The sequence below is a fragment of the Phyllostomus hastatus genome, unplaced genomic scaffold (genome assembly GCF_019186645.2).
Source record: "Phyllostomus hastatus isolate PE091 unplaced genomic scaffold, TTU_PhHast_1.1 phas_scaffold_78, whole genome shotgun sequence".
NCBI lineage: Eukaryota > Metazoa > Chordata > Mammalia > Chiroptera > Phyllostomidae > Phyllostomus > Phyllostomus hastatus.
The window spans coordinates 5,054,790-5,073,165 of NW_025334041.1; positions in this window are offsets into that span (position 1 = coordinate 5,054,790).

An 18,376-nucleotide genomic window follows, 5' to 3' on the forward strand; every position below is an offset into this window, starting at 1 on the left:
AGCGGTGTCTTACAAAATTAAACACACTTTTACCACATGATCTGACAATTGTGCTGCTCCGTGTTCACCCCAAGGAGCTGAAAAATTATGTCCACACAAAAACCTGCATGTGGATGTTTACAGAAGCTTTATTCGTAATTGCCAAAATTTGGAAATAATCAAGACATTCTTCAGAAGGTGAATGGATATGATTTTTCGAGTGTTTTCCCAGTGGGTAGCACATACTTGTCATTTAGCTGTCCGTTTGTTTAAATAAGTTATTTGGTGATATTATACAAAATCTGCGGTGCTCTCCTCCCTAGGTTGCTCACTGTTGCTTTTCATTTATTTCCTCTAGACTAAAGGGTTGTAAATGCATGAATGATGCAACTGTAACTACAAAGGCGCTCATGTCCTTTAATCACATGTATTTGCCTAAAGCCTAGGATATGCTTTAAGTACCAGCAGCATTCAGCATTAGGTTATCCGGCGCTTTCATTTCCCTGTTCTCATTAAACGCCTCGTGAAGCAGCCAGAGTTCCTATTCATATAAAAAAGTTCAAACTAATTTTCAGTCACGATCTGCGTAAAGAATTTCTAAACCTGCCTCTCGTGCCTTTCTAAAGGATTTATTTCAACGAGCACTTTGCTTTAAAACTTAAAACTTCGTTTAAAAATAGGACGCAATTACTATTTTCATCTTGATTCCAAGGATTATAAAATCAGAGGATATCTATTATCCTAATTATAGCAAAATATTCAGAGAGACTGATAATCTGATTCCAATTCCATTCTAACGCCTTCTTCACGAAATCCTTTTATTCGCATTTGAATTCTAAAAGTGCAACTCTTATGGTTCTTGAAACTTTGTGTAAATAAATCTTTCCTAAATCCAACTGGCCTGTTGAGTCAAAAATCTTAAATCCTTTTTAACAGCCTCAGCAAGCACTTGGGTAAGACACACACACACACCCTTCTAAAGCTTTGCTGAAGAATAAATAGGCCCAGCTCCATATAAAATATATAACTTTTCTATCATAGGCCACAAAGAGCCTAACACAATTCCTCTCCCAGATGGGAAAACCTTCGTCCTGGACACCGATGCATACGTATGCTCATGGCCACCGTCACCGAGAGCCGCGGGACGGCTGGCTCTGAAGTGTGCCCAGCGATTTCCTCGTGTGTGCAAACATGTTTAAGTCATACGGATGTAGACACAACTTCACATTTAAAACTCAATGTCCAAAGGTATGGAAATTTATTTTAAAATGCAACGTTACCTTTAAAATAGCTTTCAAACCCACTACTGCATTTTTCATGATGCAATCCCATTTTTATACCATATACTCCATTTGAAAGATTTACAAATGATTCCAGCCTGTTACCAAAAGAGAGGAAAAATGAACCCACTAGGATGGGACTATGATATTAATCTGGTATGAAGGAGGAAGTCTAGAGGAATGTAATTTTTAATGAAGAAAATGCCAGGTGTATAAAGTGTTTAATATTCAAGGTCTCGATATCATATTTATTTTAAAAATGATACTGCCTTCAGGTTTATCTCCCTAGTGTTCTTGATAGGTCCTAAGGATACTGCAGAAACCTTAATTTGACAGCTTTAAATAGGCAAAAACTAATCACAAGTAATGTACTTTTGCATTTAGATAAGGTATTTTCTTGGCTATGCTAAAGTTGAAAAAATAAGAACTATTCTGCTTAGGTATTTTCGCAACAAATCAAACCCTAATCATCACTGGGTTTGTATTTAGCTATTCGTCACCAGGACTGCCCTACCATAAAATGACATACAATAATCTCTCAGCGACAGAGCAAATGGTGTATTCTGGGTCTCGTTTTAGAATAGTGGCAGGGCCAGCTTGGGCTGGCTATCCAAATGTTTCCTCTCAGACAGCGCCTCCCATGCGCATTTTGCAGAAGCCTGAGAGGTGGAGGCAGCTTCTGCACACATTTGTGAGCCCCGCTTCTGCCCAGCCCCCCCCCCCCCCCCGGACTAACGGCATGACCAGCCCAGGAAAGATGTCACAGCCTGAACCGCCAGGGCCTGGGAGCAGCGGAGGGCAGGAGCCTTGCCTGGGAGCTGTATCAGGCACCCCGGCCCCTCCTTTACCCAGTTCCCTCTCTGCGGGACACAGTGTTCTTCCGAGGAAGTCACGTGGCTCAACCTCTCGCCTCCTTCAAGTCTTTTCACAAACCCTTCCTCCTCAAGAAGAACCTGAACTGCCTTATTAGACAGCAAACTGTCCCCCGCTTTTGCATTTGAGGTTACCCTTATCTTCTCCACTTTTTGTTCTTCTGATAGCATGTATCACTGTTCAACACATCATTTTACAAATTATTATACTTATTTTTTTATCACCCTCAAACCCTGATAAACATGAACACAGCCATCTTTCTCCGTTGGCCCCCTGATTACATCCTGTGCGCTGAGAATACCTCCTGACACATGGCAGACACTCATTGCAGATTGGTGAGTGATGCAATAAATGACCAGCTGCAGAGAAGAGTGTGCGCTGCTCCTTGTTGCCTGGGTAAACACACACACACACACACACACACGTGCGCAGCCCTCACCGCGCCCACTGGAGTCTGCACCTGCCTGCCTGCTGAGCGTATGGACAGGAGCTGCCCGGGGCCTGACCGCTCCTGGCCCTGCCGCAAGGCAGAAGCTCTGCTCCGCAGCGAGGCCGAAGGGGCCTGAATGCCTGCCCACTGGCTCTCATGCCACAAGAGGGGAAGATGCTGTGCTCTCCAGCCTGGGCTGGTTTGCTGCTTGAAGCCGTGCCAACCATCTCCTCTTTGTGAGTTCCAAAGCATCCCAGAATGAGGCGCCAACCAATTAAAAATGCAACTCACTTATGGGCACTCAGTTATCTAAGGCAGGAAGACTGAATTAAACATCTAGTGTAGGGCAGCTGCCCATCCTAGAAATGGAAGTGAAGAAAGGCAGGAAAAAAATGTTACACAGGATGCTACGAAGCAAAACAGAGCAGATGGTACCCAAACTCTTCCAGAAAATAATAAAGGCAGAAAGATTTCCCTCTTTTTTTTTGCAACCAGCATTGCTTTATATCAAAGCCTGCAAAAGACATTACATAAAAAGAAAACTACAGATATTCCTCATGAAAATAGATATAAAATTTCATAACCAAATGTTGGAAAACTAAATTTAACAATATATAAAAATATTATGCAGCCTGATCAAGTGAGATTGATCTGAGAAATCCAGGTTTATTTGACATTCAAAGTGCAATAAATGTAATTCATATATTCAGACTAGAAAAAAAAACATAACCATCTCAATAACAACATAAAAAGTCTTTCCCAAAATCCAATATGCATGCCTGATGTTTAAAATCACCCTCCAACCCAGTCAAAGAAGGGCGCTTTCGAGAGCCTGCCAAGAACATCTATGCAAAGCCGGTGCTGACATAGTATTTAATGTGGAAACCGGGGGTGCTTACCTGCGACTTCAGGAGCAAGACAGGACATTCATCTCAGTGGCAGAGGTCCCAGCCCCTGCAGTAGGAGGAAAAAAGAAAACCCATAAATACCGTAAAGGAGGAAACTGAACTGTCTTGATTCACAGGCAGCATGATCACACATGAAGTAAACTACAAGGAATACGCCCCCCAACAGCTACCGGAAGTAATAAGTAACTTTAGGGAAGTGAACTAACTATTCGAGGTCAGTATGTAACAATTCATTTATTTGTATGTGTCAACAAGAAAACTGGTCATTGAAAATAAGTGCCATTTACTAATAATATCAAAAATATATATTCTTCTTACAATAATCTTAACAAAATATGTTTCAAATACACTGAAAACTATAAAATTTTGTTGAGGAAAATTCAAGAAGACCAAAATACGGAAACACAATATATCAAATGATTGGAAGAAAACATTAAAATGATGATTATCCCCAAATTAATATACAGATTTATGGCAATCCCTTCAAAATTCAGCAGGCTTTTTTTTTGCATAAAATAGCAAGCTGATTCTAATATGTGTATGGAAATAGGAATAACCCGTAATAGCCAAAATAAAACCAAAACAAAATTGTAGGGCTTACACTTCACGACATCAATATTATTATAAACCTATTATAACGAAGAAGTGTAGTTCTCGCAAAAGAAGAAGCAGAGGTCAATGGAACAGAACTGAGAATCCAGAAATAAATGCTGCCATTTATGGTCGATTGATGTTTGATAAAGGTAACAAAGAAATTCAGGGGATAAAACACACTCTTTTCAACATATGTTCAAACAAATGCTCAGACAATTGCATAACCACAGACAAAAAAAAATTAATTTAGCCTCTTACAGCATATGCAAAGATTAACTCAAAATGAATCATAGACTTAAATGTAAAAGCTGAAACTATTTTTAAAACTGGGTGAAATATGTGAACAGACAATAAGCCAACATATATATAAAGATATTCCATAACTGTCTTTGGAAACTGCTTCCTGTGATCCCTTTGCTCATAGGTTCATATTTCTTATCAGCTGAGGTCTGAGGACTCATTGCCATGTTTGAGCAGCTGTTTGCTTTGCACTAAATATGATTCAATGAGGGGGGACTCAAACAGTGCAAAATGTGTTGATTAAAATTGTGTGCTTATTCTTATATGTTTAAACTTCAGTCACCTTCGAAGTACTCTCCATGTGATGCAATACACCTAGTGAGATGTTCTTTTCCACTGCTCAAAGCAGTTTTTGAACTCGTCAATTTTGATGCTTTTTAGTGTTTCTGCCATTTTTTGTGTCACTTCTTCTATATCAGTAAACACTTCCCTCTGAAGACTTTGTTCATCCCAGGAAGCAAACAAACAAACAGAAATGTCGCTCAAGGTGAGACTGGATGAATAGGGAAGGTGGGACATGGGGTCATGCCATTTGGGGTCAAAAACTGCTGAATCCTCAGCATTGTGTGGGCAGGAGTGCTCATAAATCACCCACCATAAAGTGAGCAAATACATTGAGAGAGTCTTCAAAAACATTCACTGAAGTCGAATGCAGCCTCTCACAACAACACCAGCTGGTGCACTGACACAGATGTGTTCCCAGAACACTCACCCAGTGGGGGAAGCCGGTACTACAACGGGTCTGCCTCCAGAAGATAATTTCAGTTTTGGGGGGTCCCTGCTTGTATTGTACATTAGCAAAAAAAAAAGTCTATGTGTGAGTGACTGTATGTGTATTCCTATTTACAAACTATAGCATATACCTGCCAGATTATCAATCATTTATTAATTACAAGGTCTCCTCTTAAGGAAAAAAATCATTATGTGTGCATTTTGGTGATTTGTTTATTTTTCATCTTTGCCTCCTCTCTTCAGCTTCCTGTTTTGCTAAAAAAAATGTAAAACACACAAATCTGTCCTTTAAACCTTATATTAAAGACAGCTCACCTGTGGAATACATAAGCACTAAAACAACATATTACATAGAAACTTTAAAATGTTTTTAGTGCTAAATTTTTTATTTTTATTGAATTGTTGGGGGTAACATCTGTTAATAAAATTATATAGGTTTGAGGTGTTTAACTCACTAATACATCACCTGTATATGGTACTGTGTGTTCACCCCACAAGGTCAAGTCTCCTCCCATCACCATTCATCCCCCTTTACTCTCCTCCACCTCCCGCGCCCCCTTCCTCTCTGGTCATCATCATGCTGTGGTCTGTGTCCATGCATTTCTTTTTAACTTAAAATTCTTCAGTGATGAAATCTCTTCTTTCACATCACTGTATTTTTCACTATCCCTATTTAATATTTGAAGGAGTAGCTAATTAAAAATATATATCAATCAGTGAAAATTCAATGTATATACTCAGGTCCTATATTTATACTAATTAAAAAGCAATCAGAATTAACAATATGTTGAAATGCTCTACTTCATCAAATTAGCACTTTGAAGAATAAAATAGTGATTTCCGGCTGCCAGCATAAGTCACGGTTGAAAATTACTTATGAATTCACCCAGAAATAGTCAATAGATGCCCCCTTTGCGGCTCATAAAGGGCTTATTCTGACACAGACTCATGCCGCTGTGTTCCAGCCCCGCCCAGCCTTTCCACCTGGGTAGATACAATTTTCCTCAGGTCTCTTTAAATACAAGAGAGGGGGAGTTGATATTAAGGAAAAATACATTTCTTAGAATGCATAAGACAGTTTTGTTCTATTCCATTCTCAATGAAAGGAAAATGTTTTTCAAGCGCAAATGCTAAATTCTGAACAAACATTCCCACTTGTTCACATTAACAATCAGCCATTTCGTTTCTGAGAAAATGAAGCGAGTCATTCACGATCTTACATGTATAATTGTGACCCAGTGAGTGGGTTTGATCTCACAGGTCAAAAATTCCAAAGTTAGAGTCAACCTCTCTCATTGCTTTACATCTATATTGCTACCATTTTTGTTTAGAACGTACAGTTTCTTTCAAGAAAAAGCTGTGCATTTGATCCTTAGTTATGAAAACAGAAAAGAATATATATACTTAATAAAATATAAAGCTGGGATTAAATTATTTCTCTATCTTAAAACACAGGCCCCGAATTTTACGGAAAATCGCAGACAGCAATAAGCACCCCGGCTAACCCTCCGTTCATCTCAGATCGCCCATCTCAGCACTGGCTCCCTCTACTGCATGGGGACACGCATGTGTGAAAGGGGAGGGGGTTTTTACAATGAAAGTTCTCGGGGGATGGGGGACGAAGATTGAACAGAAACCAGACACTCAAAAGCATTGCTGTTGAACAATTTGCTGTTATTATTAGCACCTTCAAGCCTATTTAACCAATAAGGTTCACACACTGTTAAATTTATTCCCTAAGAAAAGACCTATTTTTAATTCTACCTCCTAATACTTTTTGAAACTGACCTTCACGCTTTCTCCTGAGCTCGAGAGACCTCAGCTCCTGTTGTCCTTACCCGCGAGCGCTGAGCAATTAACTCCCACCTCTGCGGCTTCATTCGTGTCTGTCACCGTTTCCAAGTGTCAGGCCGTGACATGAGGACGCAGCCTCGCCGAAATCATGGGCACAGTCACAGCTCAGCTGACTCAAATTGAGAGACACTCTCCACGTATCTTCAGCCTCGTTAATGCCTAGCGGCGTTACTTTGACCTGGCGGGCTAGGCAAAGCACGTAGGAAAGGTGCTTCAAAAGTAGATGGAGTGCACTGGGATGAATCTTTAGCCTTAAGAATTAGAGGGTATCACTACAGAGACAACCTCGTTCAAACAACTTATTTTACAGATAAACAGAATTCTTAGTTACCTATGCAATCATCTTGCTATCTGTCTAGTCAACCTGTCTAATTATCTATTGCTATGTAAAGAACTGCTCCAAAATTTTATAATTTAACAACCACTTTATTTATTTATTTATTTATTTATTTATTTTTAGGCAGAGCAGGAAGGGAAGGAGAAAGAGAGCAAGAGAAACATCAATGTGTGGTTGCCTCTTACGCACCCCCTACTGGGGGACCTGGCCCGCAACCCAGGTATGTGCCCTCACTGGGAATTGAACTGGCAACTCTTTGGTTCAAAGGCTGGTGCTCAATCCACTGAGCCACACCAGCCAGGGCTTAACAACCACTTTTTATCACACTGGTTTGTGGGCCAGGAAGTCAGGCCGGCCTTGGCTGGGCATTTCTTCTGCTGTGCAAGGCACTGCCTGGTGGCTCCGTGCACGCTCCTGGTCACCGGGAGGGAGGCTGGAAGGCTGGAGGCAGCTGGGCTTTCCCATGTCACGTCGGGGACTCGTCCTGGGTCCTCTCCAGCAGGGCAGCCAGGCTGTGTGGAGGCTCAGGGCTTACAGAGACCAAGACGGGATGATCAGTTGCTGTGCTTTTTCTTTTTAATTCAAATACCCCTAGGCCCAGATGAGCAGAATATGCTTTATCCCACTGGACAGAGGATATACATTGAAGAGGCGGCACATGCTAATCCCTTCCGAATGGAAGCCGCCCATTCCACTTCCAGGGAAATGCATTCGATACGATGTCACTTAATGTTCCCAGTGATACTAGGGAGTAGGCAGTATTATTTCTCTCGTTTTATAGATAAAAGCACTGAGGTTTTGATTACTATTCGTTGGCCCATTCCTGCTTACAGAGATGGTCTCCTGCAGAAGCTTGGTTGCGTCTTATTCCAGCGGCAATCCATCCGTGTCCCTCGTGCCTGTCCAATGCGTACGGGGACTTGCAAGTGCCCGGATGTGCTCAAAGGCAGGCCGCACATGAGTGTGAAAAGGAACATTCGTGCTTGATGCCGTTGCATCCTCTGAGTCCCTCCCAACTCTCCCTCCAGACCTTGGGCAATAAAACAGCAATACAACTCCTACTCATCATTAACAAAATCCTCTGTTCTCTCTCAAAACTATATTCCCTCTTCAATTAAAAAAATCTTTTTTGGCACTCAGAATTCTCTCTCCCCTTACTTCGGGCCATTTCTGTGTACCATCAAAAAAAAAAAAACAGCTATGTAAGAAAGTGTCTATGAAGAAGATCATCATCTCGTAGGTATCTTGGCAATTTCTTTTACTCTCTGCTTCCAGTTCAGTGTGGGCTGTGCTGGGTGGGAGCAGAGAAGGGAAATGATACACGAAAGAAAAGGTGGACAGAAATGTTTGCATGAATCTGTCAAACTACCATGCCGCCAGAAGCTCAGCAACTAGCCCTGGCCGGGTGGCACAGATGACTGGACCGTCGCCCCATACACTGAAAAGGCTGCAAGCTCAACCCCAGTCGGGGCACATGGCTAGGCTGTAGGTTTGATCCCCGGTCAAGGTGTGTACAGGAGGCAACCGATGGATGTTTCTCTCTTACCTCGATGTTTCCCTCCCTCTCTCTCCCTCCTTTCCTTTCCCTCTGAAATCAAAGAATATATCCTCAGACAAGGATGAAAAAAATTAAGGAGCATGCCTAGAACCGTATTACACAGAAGACCCTGAAGTCGTACCCAGCCGGCTGAGCCTTCCTTAAGCCCGTGCCTGCCGGAGGGCCCTCCTTGACCACCTGGGCTCGCCCTTCAGGACGTCCTGCCTCCATGCGGTCAGAGGCTCCCTGGCTACACTTCTCTGAGGATCTGCTGCCCTGTGTCCACAGTATCTGATACGTTTCCGTGCACCGCCCCGACTGACTTACTCGCCGCCGCGCTCTCTTCTTCCCTGAACAGAAAAGTCACTGCAAAAGAAGTTGACAGTTGCTCCGTACTTTCTCACGGCCCATTCCCTCGTTAGCCCCATGCGCCTGCCTACGCTATCTCATTACACCCGACGTCCTCTTATGAACAATACCCGTTACTGCCTTATGTTGTATCAAAAATAGCCCTTATTACCAAGTGCCATAGGCAGACTTCCAGCTGCCTTATTTAAGTTCTCTGGAACAATAACCGCTAATCACTCTCTTGTGAATTTTCTACTTCTGTTTCCATGACATTTTTGCCCTTTCATTAATGTATGTCTCTGGCCATTGCTTTTCAATCTCTTCCCAGTGCTGTGATTTCTCCATCGTGCCCTTGTGTGCCCGTATCCATTTGCATTCCCGTCTCATCCTGCACGCTCCACCTGGCAGGGCCACCTGCCCCTCAAGAGAATGGCCAGGCTACCCCAGCCTAGCTACCACACGGCCAAATGCTCCCCTGAGCTCACTAATGTGTCTCTCTTGATCTCTTTTCTACACAACACGTGTGCCTACTCATCTTTCTCGGGACAAAAAAAAAATCTAAACCAAAACAAAGAAAACTATGGCTGATGAGGAAAACTGACTTCCTGATGAAGTACTATCAGAAAACGCCCCTCCCTGGGGGAGGACTCGACTCTGTCCCCATGGTAAAGATGCAGAATGCAGCTCTGTCCCTGTGGTCAAGATGCAGGACACAACTCTGTGCCCAGGGTAAAGACGTTTGCTGCAGCCACGGGGAGCGCGTCAGGAACCTCGATCTGTGGGGTGTCCCCACCCACCAAAGAATGGTCCCCCTCTGGTCGATCACCGTCGCCCATGCCTGCACTGCACACTGTCACACTGGCCCCCTGACTAAAACGAGTCCCAGGGAAATCCCTCCGCAGACGGACAAAGAGAGTCCATCCTTCACGTCTGTGTTCAGGCAGCAACTGCAGCCTTTGCCGGAACGCCAAACGGGCACAATGTGTGCATCTGCGGTGGCCACCAACCCCCGAGCCACTCTGAGTTGATGAAACACTGGCTTTCTGAAACCCCCTGAACTTCCTTGAGGCCGGGAAAAAATAATCACACCCTCTGTTCCGAAAGGGACACCAAGGAATACTCAGAGCTGAGGATATGAAAAGTGCCACCGGGAGAATCAGAATGAACCTCTCAGGCCCCCATCAAGGTGCCTTTGGCCGAGGGGCTTAAAGCCGGGAGCTGTCCTTGGTTTGCATCACATCTGAGGGGCCCAACACTGTTACTCCTTGAAAAGGAAAAATCAAAGATTTTACTAGCATAACCACTCAATCCATATAAATCCTTGAACTCTAACATAGTAATAACATGCCACTTTCTATGAATATTCTGACCTATTTAGGATGTCAGTTTATAGATTATTTTCCCCACTTTTTAAACTATAAAAAATATTTTAACAGCACAGAATAGAGATACTCTGTGTTTAGTGTGAAACGTTCAGAGCAATGGAAACAAGGAATGTGAACTCTCAGGAAGGCATTAGAGGTAAAACAACATTTTTGGTCACATCGCACGACCAGCAGGAAAAACACAGAAGGAGACCGCAGGGATGCAGCAGGCAGCTGGGAGGGGCCTTGGAGCAGTGATGGGAGAGGTGCATCAGAACTCATCTTCCCTGGTCAGTTCTCCCTGGGACCACGTCCCTTCCCAGCCAGTGTTGCCAGCCGGTCACGGCATCCTACCAGCAGTCCTCGCACTTAACAAAGACCATATCTTGGGGACTAGAACTGGGGGACAGGGGCTCCACCCACAGCCCCCGCCCCACCCTGGCTGCCGTGGATGAGAATAAGTCTACCAAGACATGATCTGCTTGGGGAGGAAAGGTGTCCAATCTCTCCAAAAAGAAGGGCCAGGAGCCTGTTCCTCAGTGGGCTTTTATTGGGTTTAATTTGCATAGGAATACAGGGCGGTATATGTAAAACTCATCAGTCATTATCGGGCAGTAATGATCAAACAATGGGTAATATTAAAAAAATCCCTGAGGGCTTATTTAGAGTCCAGGTCAGATAACTAAAGGGACATAAAACTTTGGGGAAACAAACTAATTTCATGTTTGGACCCTTATCATTTAAATTGAGGGTATTAGCAAAGTAGGTTTCATAGGATTTTATGCATTTTTCTTAGGCCTGATTGCCCAAGGGAACCCATCCTTTCCAGCACAGGGCCACACCCACCTCCAGCATTGTTTCAGGTTTAAGGCATTATTTCAGACGTAAATCAGGCAGGGGAAGTAAGGCAGCCAAGAGATTAGGAGACTTCTTGCAGAGAGAATGAGGACTCAGGCTATGTCAAAGTCAAGGGGCAAGGGTCCATCACCCCCTTTTGCTATCGCTCCCTCGTGGCCTTCCCTGAGGGCCCCTTCTCGACCATGCCTGTCTTAGGTCGTCCCTCCTTTGAGGAACTTACCCATCATTGGCTAACCAGTCATCCGCCCCAGGCCAAGCAGGGTGGAGTAAAAGGGGGCAGAGGTGGCACCCATACAAGGAAGATAAGTTTTGTCTCCTTAGTGGCTTATGGTTCTAAAGTCTTTTTACTCAGCCTTAGCCATTGGGGGGGTTACAGCTTCTGAAACCAGGCAGGGTGGTTGCCAACACAGAATTGAGTTGAAATGAAACCAGCTGATTTGATTGTCCTTTAAGAAAAATGAGAATAAATTATGCTTACAGCCCAGTGCCCAAGTTTTATAGAAATAATCATATCTTGAACCTGAAATTCTGAAACTCTAGAAAACAGATCTATTCATGGCAAGTAAACGACCACAGACTGGGTGCCTTAAAACAACAGAAACCTGTTCTCTCACAGCTCTGGCAGCCGGCGTCCTGAAATCAAGGCGTTGGCAGGGCCTGCTCCCTCGAAGTCTCCGGGAAAGCACCCATCCTCACCTCTCCCCCGTGTCTGGGGGGTGAGGACAGGCCTTGGCGTCCCTGGCACGTACGTACCTGCGCTGCTCCAACCTGCTCTGTCTTAACGTGGCCCTCCTCCCGGGTCTTTGTGTCCTTTCCTCTTCGTATGAGGACACCAGTCACCGGATTTAGCATCTGTCCTTACCCAGTATGACCTTGTCCTACTAATGACACCTGCAAAGACCCTGTTTCCAAATAAAGCCACATTCTGAGCACTCAAGTAGACATGAATGGGGGGGGCATGTTATGCCTGTACAAATGGGTTTTTCTCTTTAGGACAACTCATATTTGGCTAGATTTGTATTTTTTTCTGCATTTTAATGAACGAGGAGCAGATGGTCTTCTCACAACGTTAGCTGAAAAAAGACAGCAGGCTGCCATACAGCCGTTTTCCACAGGAGCATACGCTGGGTCTTCTCCTCCAGGCCCAGTCACACGCCGTCACAGTGTGAATCACATCCACACAAGAGACGGCCTCACTGACAGGCGCTCGCTCTGTGGGGTGGCTTCCCACGAATCGGGAGCTCTGCATTACGCTGGGCCACCAGTTTTCCCAGCTGCCGCTGCGGTCACAGGCTGTCGCCTCCGCAGAGAGCAGAGCATGCGTCCTGGAGGCTCCTCCCCTTCCCTCCGCTGGGCACCCCCCCACCCCAGTCCTCCCCGTCCCACCTTTGCTTGGCTCTTTATCGGCGAATGCCCCCATTTTTGTGGAGCACATTTTGCAATACCTTCCAAATTAAGTGGAAGGGGGATTCAAAATTCTCCTTTTTTTTGGTATGTCTGAAATAAAACGTGCTAACTAGGCCGAGCACTGAATTGCCATTTAGAAAGGCTCTTCCCTGAGAGGTGAGGGCACCGAGCACCGCTCCTTGCTGCCAGTGCTGCGGCTGGCAGACCCCAGGCCTCGGCTAGCACTCTAGTTTTGTTACACTTTCTGCCCTTTTTTTTGTGTTCTCGTTTTGTTTTCATCTCGTGGAAGTCTTCTTCAGCCCTGTATTACAGCTCTGTCACAGGTACTCTTTCATTATGATCATTTTTCTAATTCTTCTGATATTTGTACAAGTTTCTCTTCCTATTATCTGGTTTCTGTCTTACGAGTACAGGAGCCTCGATGATCACTCTTAGGACATTGTTATTTTTCTCATTCTGCGCAATGTTTGTTTTCCCCAGGTTGCTTTCATTTTTTTCTACTTGTTTTCTGTTTCTTGTTCCTGCCTCCCCGGTGAGAGCCTTCCCCGACACAGCTGACTGTCGGCCAGCCTGCTCCTGATTAGGACGGCAGGAAGGGGAGCGCGAAATCAATGGAACACGCAGGGCATCTAAGCTGGGACTGGCAAACTTGAACTTCACTGGAGGGAGATGTGGACGGTTAGGAGGAAAACCTGGATGTCAATATATTTGTTTTCTTCTTTTCTGGGAAGTTGAATTTCCTAGAAACACGTCCTCTAGTTTCGTGGTGGGAAATCGAAGTCTGGTTGTCTGTGTCCTGGGAGCCAGGTTAAGGGACAGGCACCTCGGTATTTGTGCGTGTGTGGTGTGTTCCTCAGTCTCTTTGTGATACATTTACCCTCAACAGTTCCGTCCGGGAACAGCTTAACCTCCGAGAGCAAGGCCAGCTCCAGAGCACGGCCCGAGGAATGCAGGGGCAGCGAGAGGAATGGCCGGCGTTCTCCTGCAATTCAGTTCATATCGCCAGGGCCTCTGCAATAGCAAACGGCTTCCCGAGTTTCATAAGTGCTGCCACTTCCTAGGTTTTGGGAAATTTTATAGTTTAATTTTGGTTCTTTCTCAGTTTTTTTTTCCTATTTCCACGTTACCATTTGCTAAGTGAGTAGTCCTGGCCCATCTGCTCTGACTTCCAAAATGCTTTTGCAATTGTCTTCTGCCCTGTCTCTGTGGGTAGAGGTCCTTAAAACATAATGTTTTCTGGTGGTTCTAGTGAAGTTTGAGAGGATCAATATCAGTAGGTGTATTTCTTCTGTCCTCTTAGGTCATAAAACTTCCAGAAGAAATTTTATTGTATAAAGGAATAAAAATACTTTTTTTCAACTGAGACAGGTAGGCTTCTATGATCTTGATTCAAATATTTAAAAATGTAGACTAAGCACAGCTAGAGAAAACATCAGAAAAAATGAAAGGGAACCAACCGCATGGGAAAACATGTTTGCCAATGATACCTCAGACAAGGGTTTGATCTCCAAAATATATAAAGAACTCACATGACTCCACTCCAGGAAGTGAAAAAAATCCAATTAAAAAGTGTGCAAATGACTTCAACAGACACTTCTCCACGGAGGACACACAGAGGGCCCAGAGACATATGAGAGGATGCTCAGCATCACTAGGCATCAGAGAGATGCAGATTAAAACCACAGTGAGATCCCACTTCACACCAGTCAGAATGGCCATCATAAACAAAGCAACGAACAAGTGTTGGCGAGGTTGTGGAGAAAAGGGAACCCTAGCGCACTGTTGGTGGGAATGCAGACTGGGGCAGCCACTGTGGAAACAGTAGGGAATTTCCTCTGAAGACTAAAAATGAAACTGCCTTTTGACCCTGTGATTCTGCTGCTGGGAATATACCCTAAGAACCGTGAAACACCATTTCAAAAGAACCCATGCACCCCAATGTTCATAGCAGCGCAATTACAATAGCCAAATGCCGGAAGCAACCTAAGTGCCCATCAGTAAATGAAGGAATCAAAAAACTGTGGTACATTTACACAATGGAATTCTATGCAGCAGAGAGAAAGAGGAGCTCCTACCCTTTGCAACAGCGTGGATGGAGCTGGAGAGCATTATGCTAAGGGAAATAAGCCAGGTGGTAAAAGACAAATACCATATGATCTCATATATAAGTGGAACCTAATCAGTAAAACAAACAAACAAGCAAAATAGAACCAGAGACACTGAAATAAAGAACAAACTACACTGACCAGAGGGGAGGGAGAGGATGAACACGGGGAAAGCAGGGGGAGGGTCAAGTCAAGGAGCATGGACGAAGGACCCACGGACAAGCCAAAGTGGGGAAGGACTGAGTGTAGGAGTTGGAGGTGGGTACAGTGGGGTAAGTGGTGGTGGGAAAATGAAGAAAACTGTACTAAAATTTTTTCTAAAAACGTGGACCAAGATCTATGACAGTGGCAGACTGTTGTCCAATTATTTTTCCCCCAAAAGGAAGACTGGGGTCTGGAATACTAGAGGCTAGGATAAAACTCTAATGATAATCAGCACTGACTGTATAAAATGTACGATGATTATATAGGTAAAAATGACATGGAGACAAAGAAGAACTTATGAGAGTTACGAAGTAATCAAAATACACTGTTTTATGAAAACTGGGCAGTGACCATCAGTGACCTCTGACACAGGAAGAGACCGTCAACTGCCTGTACCTCCCGGTAGGAGAGTGCGAGAAAACTAGATAGGAGTATTGGCAAAACACAGAACAGAAACCCATCAAAACTCCAGATATAATGATCGATTTACAGCAAACACAGGGGACAGAACATGTAAAATGAAACACAGAGGTATAATAAAAAAAAAAGCTTACTGTGGGAAACTCTAGAAGAACATTCCAAGAGACCCTTCAACAACGTGGGAACTGTTCTGCGCCCGCACTACTCGGTGCAGTAGCCACAGAGGGCTATTGAGCACGTGAAATGTGCTTGGGACGATATTTGTCATTGTAATTCTATGTTACATTTTTATTTAACTTTAGTTAATTAAAATTTAAAGAACACTTGGCTAAGGGCTACCATATTGAATCATAGAGCTCTTTAAGGCATTTTTTTCAACAATTAAATAACAAAGAAAACAAGAGAGAAAAGAGGCCTTAGAGAAAACACTCAAAAACACATATTCAAGTTGCAATGTTAAATGTTATTTGCATCCTAATTAAAAGAAATTGTACAAAATCACCTAACAAAGTATTGGGAGAAAGGGGAACACTTATATTTGATAAGAGTTAGTGTTATTTTCGTGTACATTAGGGATGTCAGAGTTATATTTTAAAATACTTTCCATCCAAACTATTTATGTGAAGTATTTACAGATGACATTGCCTGGTGGCCTACACGGAGGTCCTGCACAAGCCAAGAACAAAGGGAGGGGCAGAGAAAGCAAGAGAGAGATGAAGCAAGGCTGACCTTAAGTTCACTGTTGAAGCTAGTGATGGGCATGCGAGGGCACTCCGTACCCTTAAATGTGCTAGAAAATTTCAACGCACTTAATTTTTTTTAAACACACACATGCCACCTCCTGACACTCTGATTCTAATGTCCAACTAGGGTTGAGACCCCTGAGGAAAAGGAAAGAATACAGAGTAAACTTCCCCCAAAGAGTTCTCAGTGAGAATGGAAACATTTAAAAGGTATTGTCTAAAATAGATGTCTCTCCCTTACCCTTCGGGAAATTTCTCTGCACAACAGCCAAGTTCACTGCTCACAATATCTGCTTTCCCCTCAACAATGGAAAACAATTCAGTCCAACTTCCTGCCACGTTTCGACACGGAACACTTTTTCCATACGGAACACTTTTTCCATCGTTTCCAGTAACCTTGGGAGGCTGTTTTCTCAGAAGTTCAAGTTAGTGCTCAAAACACATGGGATCAAAATACGTCCCAAAGCCCATCCACAACAAAGGCATTTTAGCTAGCGGGTTCACGTGTGGGGGCCATTCCTAGTAGTGCAACTACGCTTTCAAACAAGGAGGAGACTTCCCAAAGGGCATATCCAAATAACCAAAGTCACTCTGCATTTCTATTCCAGTGTAAGTCATTGATTTCAACTTCCTGTGAATGTGGAAAGCCCTGGGGGCAATTTTAAAAGTCCACCCAGCATCATTACACACAGGTTACCTGATAAATTCCCAAAATATCGATGACTCACAAAAAGCTACCCTGAGCCTCAAAAGAAAAGATAATTCTCTAAATATGACTTGGTTACAGAAAGAGTTTACTGCCGGGGTCTCTGTAGAAGAATTCATTAGGTGGTAATACTGTTAGGATGGCACATACCTGGAAGGAAGCATGAAAAGAACTGCCGTCGCATCTGATTAGGTTTGGACCTGAGGGGATAATTCCACATTGTTCTGGTAGCGGGAGAATGAGCTCACCTGCACGCGCTGTCCCTGACAAATCTCCCTTTCTGCTAAGCGTGAATAGTTAATTTTTAAGGATGACACACAAGAAGTGCATGCATTCCACATTCAGGGGCAAAACTATTTTATTTCATACTTTCCTATAAAATGTATTTCCAGAATAATCACTGCACACCAGAAAACAGCCCTTGCTGGGTAAAGGTAGTCAGTAATTTGCGTGACCCTGACAAGTTTAAATCTCCCAGCTTGCATCTCAAAGTGAAATTTAAAAATTAGCAAGAGGAGGTGATACACTCCTATCAAAAAAATAGCACTGCAACTCTAACTTACATGGGAAATATTTATGATGACTTTGGAGCTTTTCTTCTTGTTTATCTTTGTTTCCTTCTTCAAATTTTCAGTGCAATTTATTCGCCCTTTGGTTCTTTTTTCTATGCTCAAAAATGTCCAAGGAAATGTAATTATGGGCTAGAAGTCTATCTGTGATTTTACTGGGAGCAGCAAGAAATGAATTTAGGGGAGAGTATCCAGAAAGAAACAGCGATGATCATTTGTTATATGGTAAACATTCTCGGAAATGACTGATTTACAATACCTTCTCTCATTACACATTCCCAACAGCTTTTCCAAGCAGATGTGACAGGATTCCAAAGGACAACTCTCCTCCCCACAGTGACAGGGCAGTGGTGGCCAAGGGCACAGCGGCAGGTCAGAACCGCGTCGTTGCTTGACCACACCCCCCGGGGCCAGCAACAGGGGCGTCTGCCCGTCCAGCTGCTGAACCCTACTTCAGCATCCCAGTCAATATATTTACTTAGGTGGTTAAAGGGAGAGCCCGCAGAGAGAGGAGCTTCAGAGGGGTTTCTGGGGGCGAGGTGGTCAAGAGCGGCGGCGTTCACGTAAGGAGTACGCCTGCCGGGAAGCCCGTGAGAGCACTCCAGGGCTCCGAGAGCTGGACTTGGTGCATTCCTGCGGAGACTAGTGCCCGACTGCTTGTGTCCTCACCTGGAGGGAAAGGCAGGCGAGCTCTCCGGGGAGGGGACCTCTTTCTCCGTTCAGTGGGCACTAATCCCACTCACGCGGGCTCCACCCTCACGACCCAGTTGCCTCCCCAAACCCGGCCTTCTGACACCATCGCCCTGGGCATGAACTCCAGCACAGGAA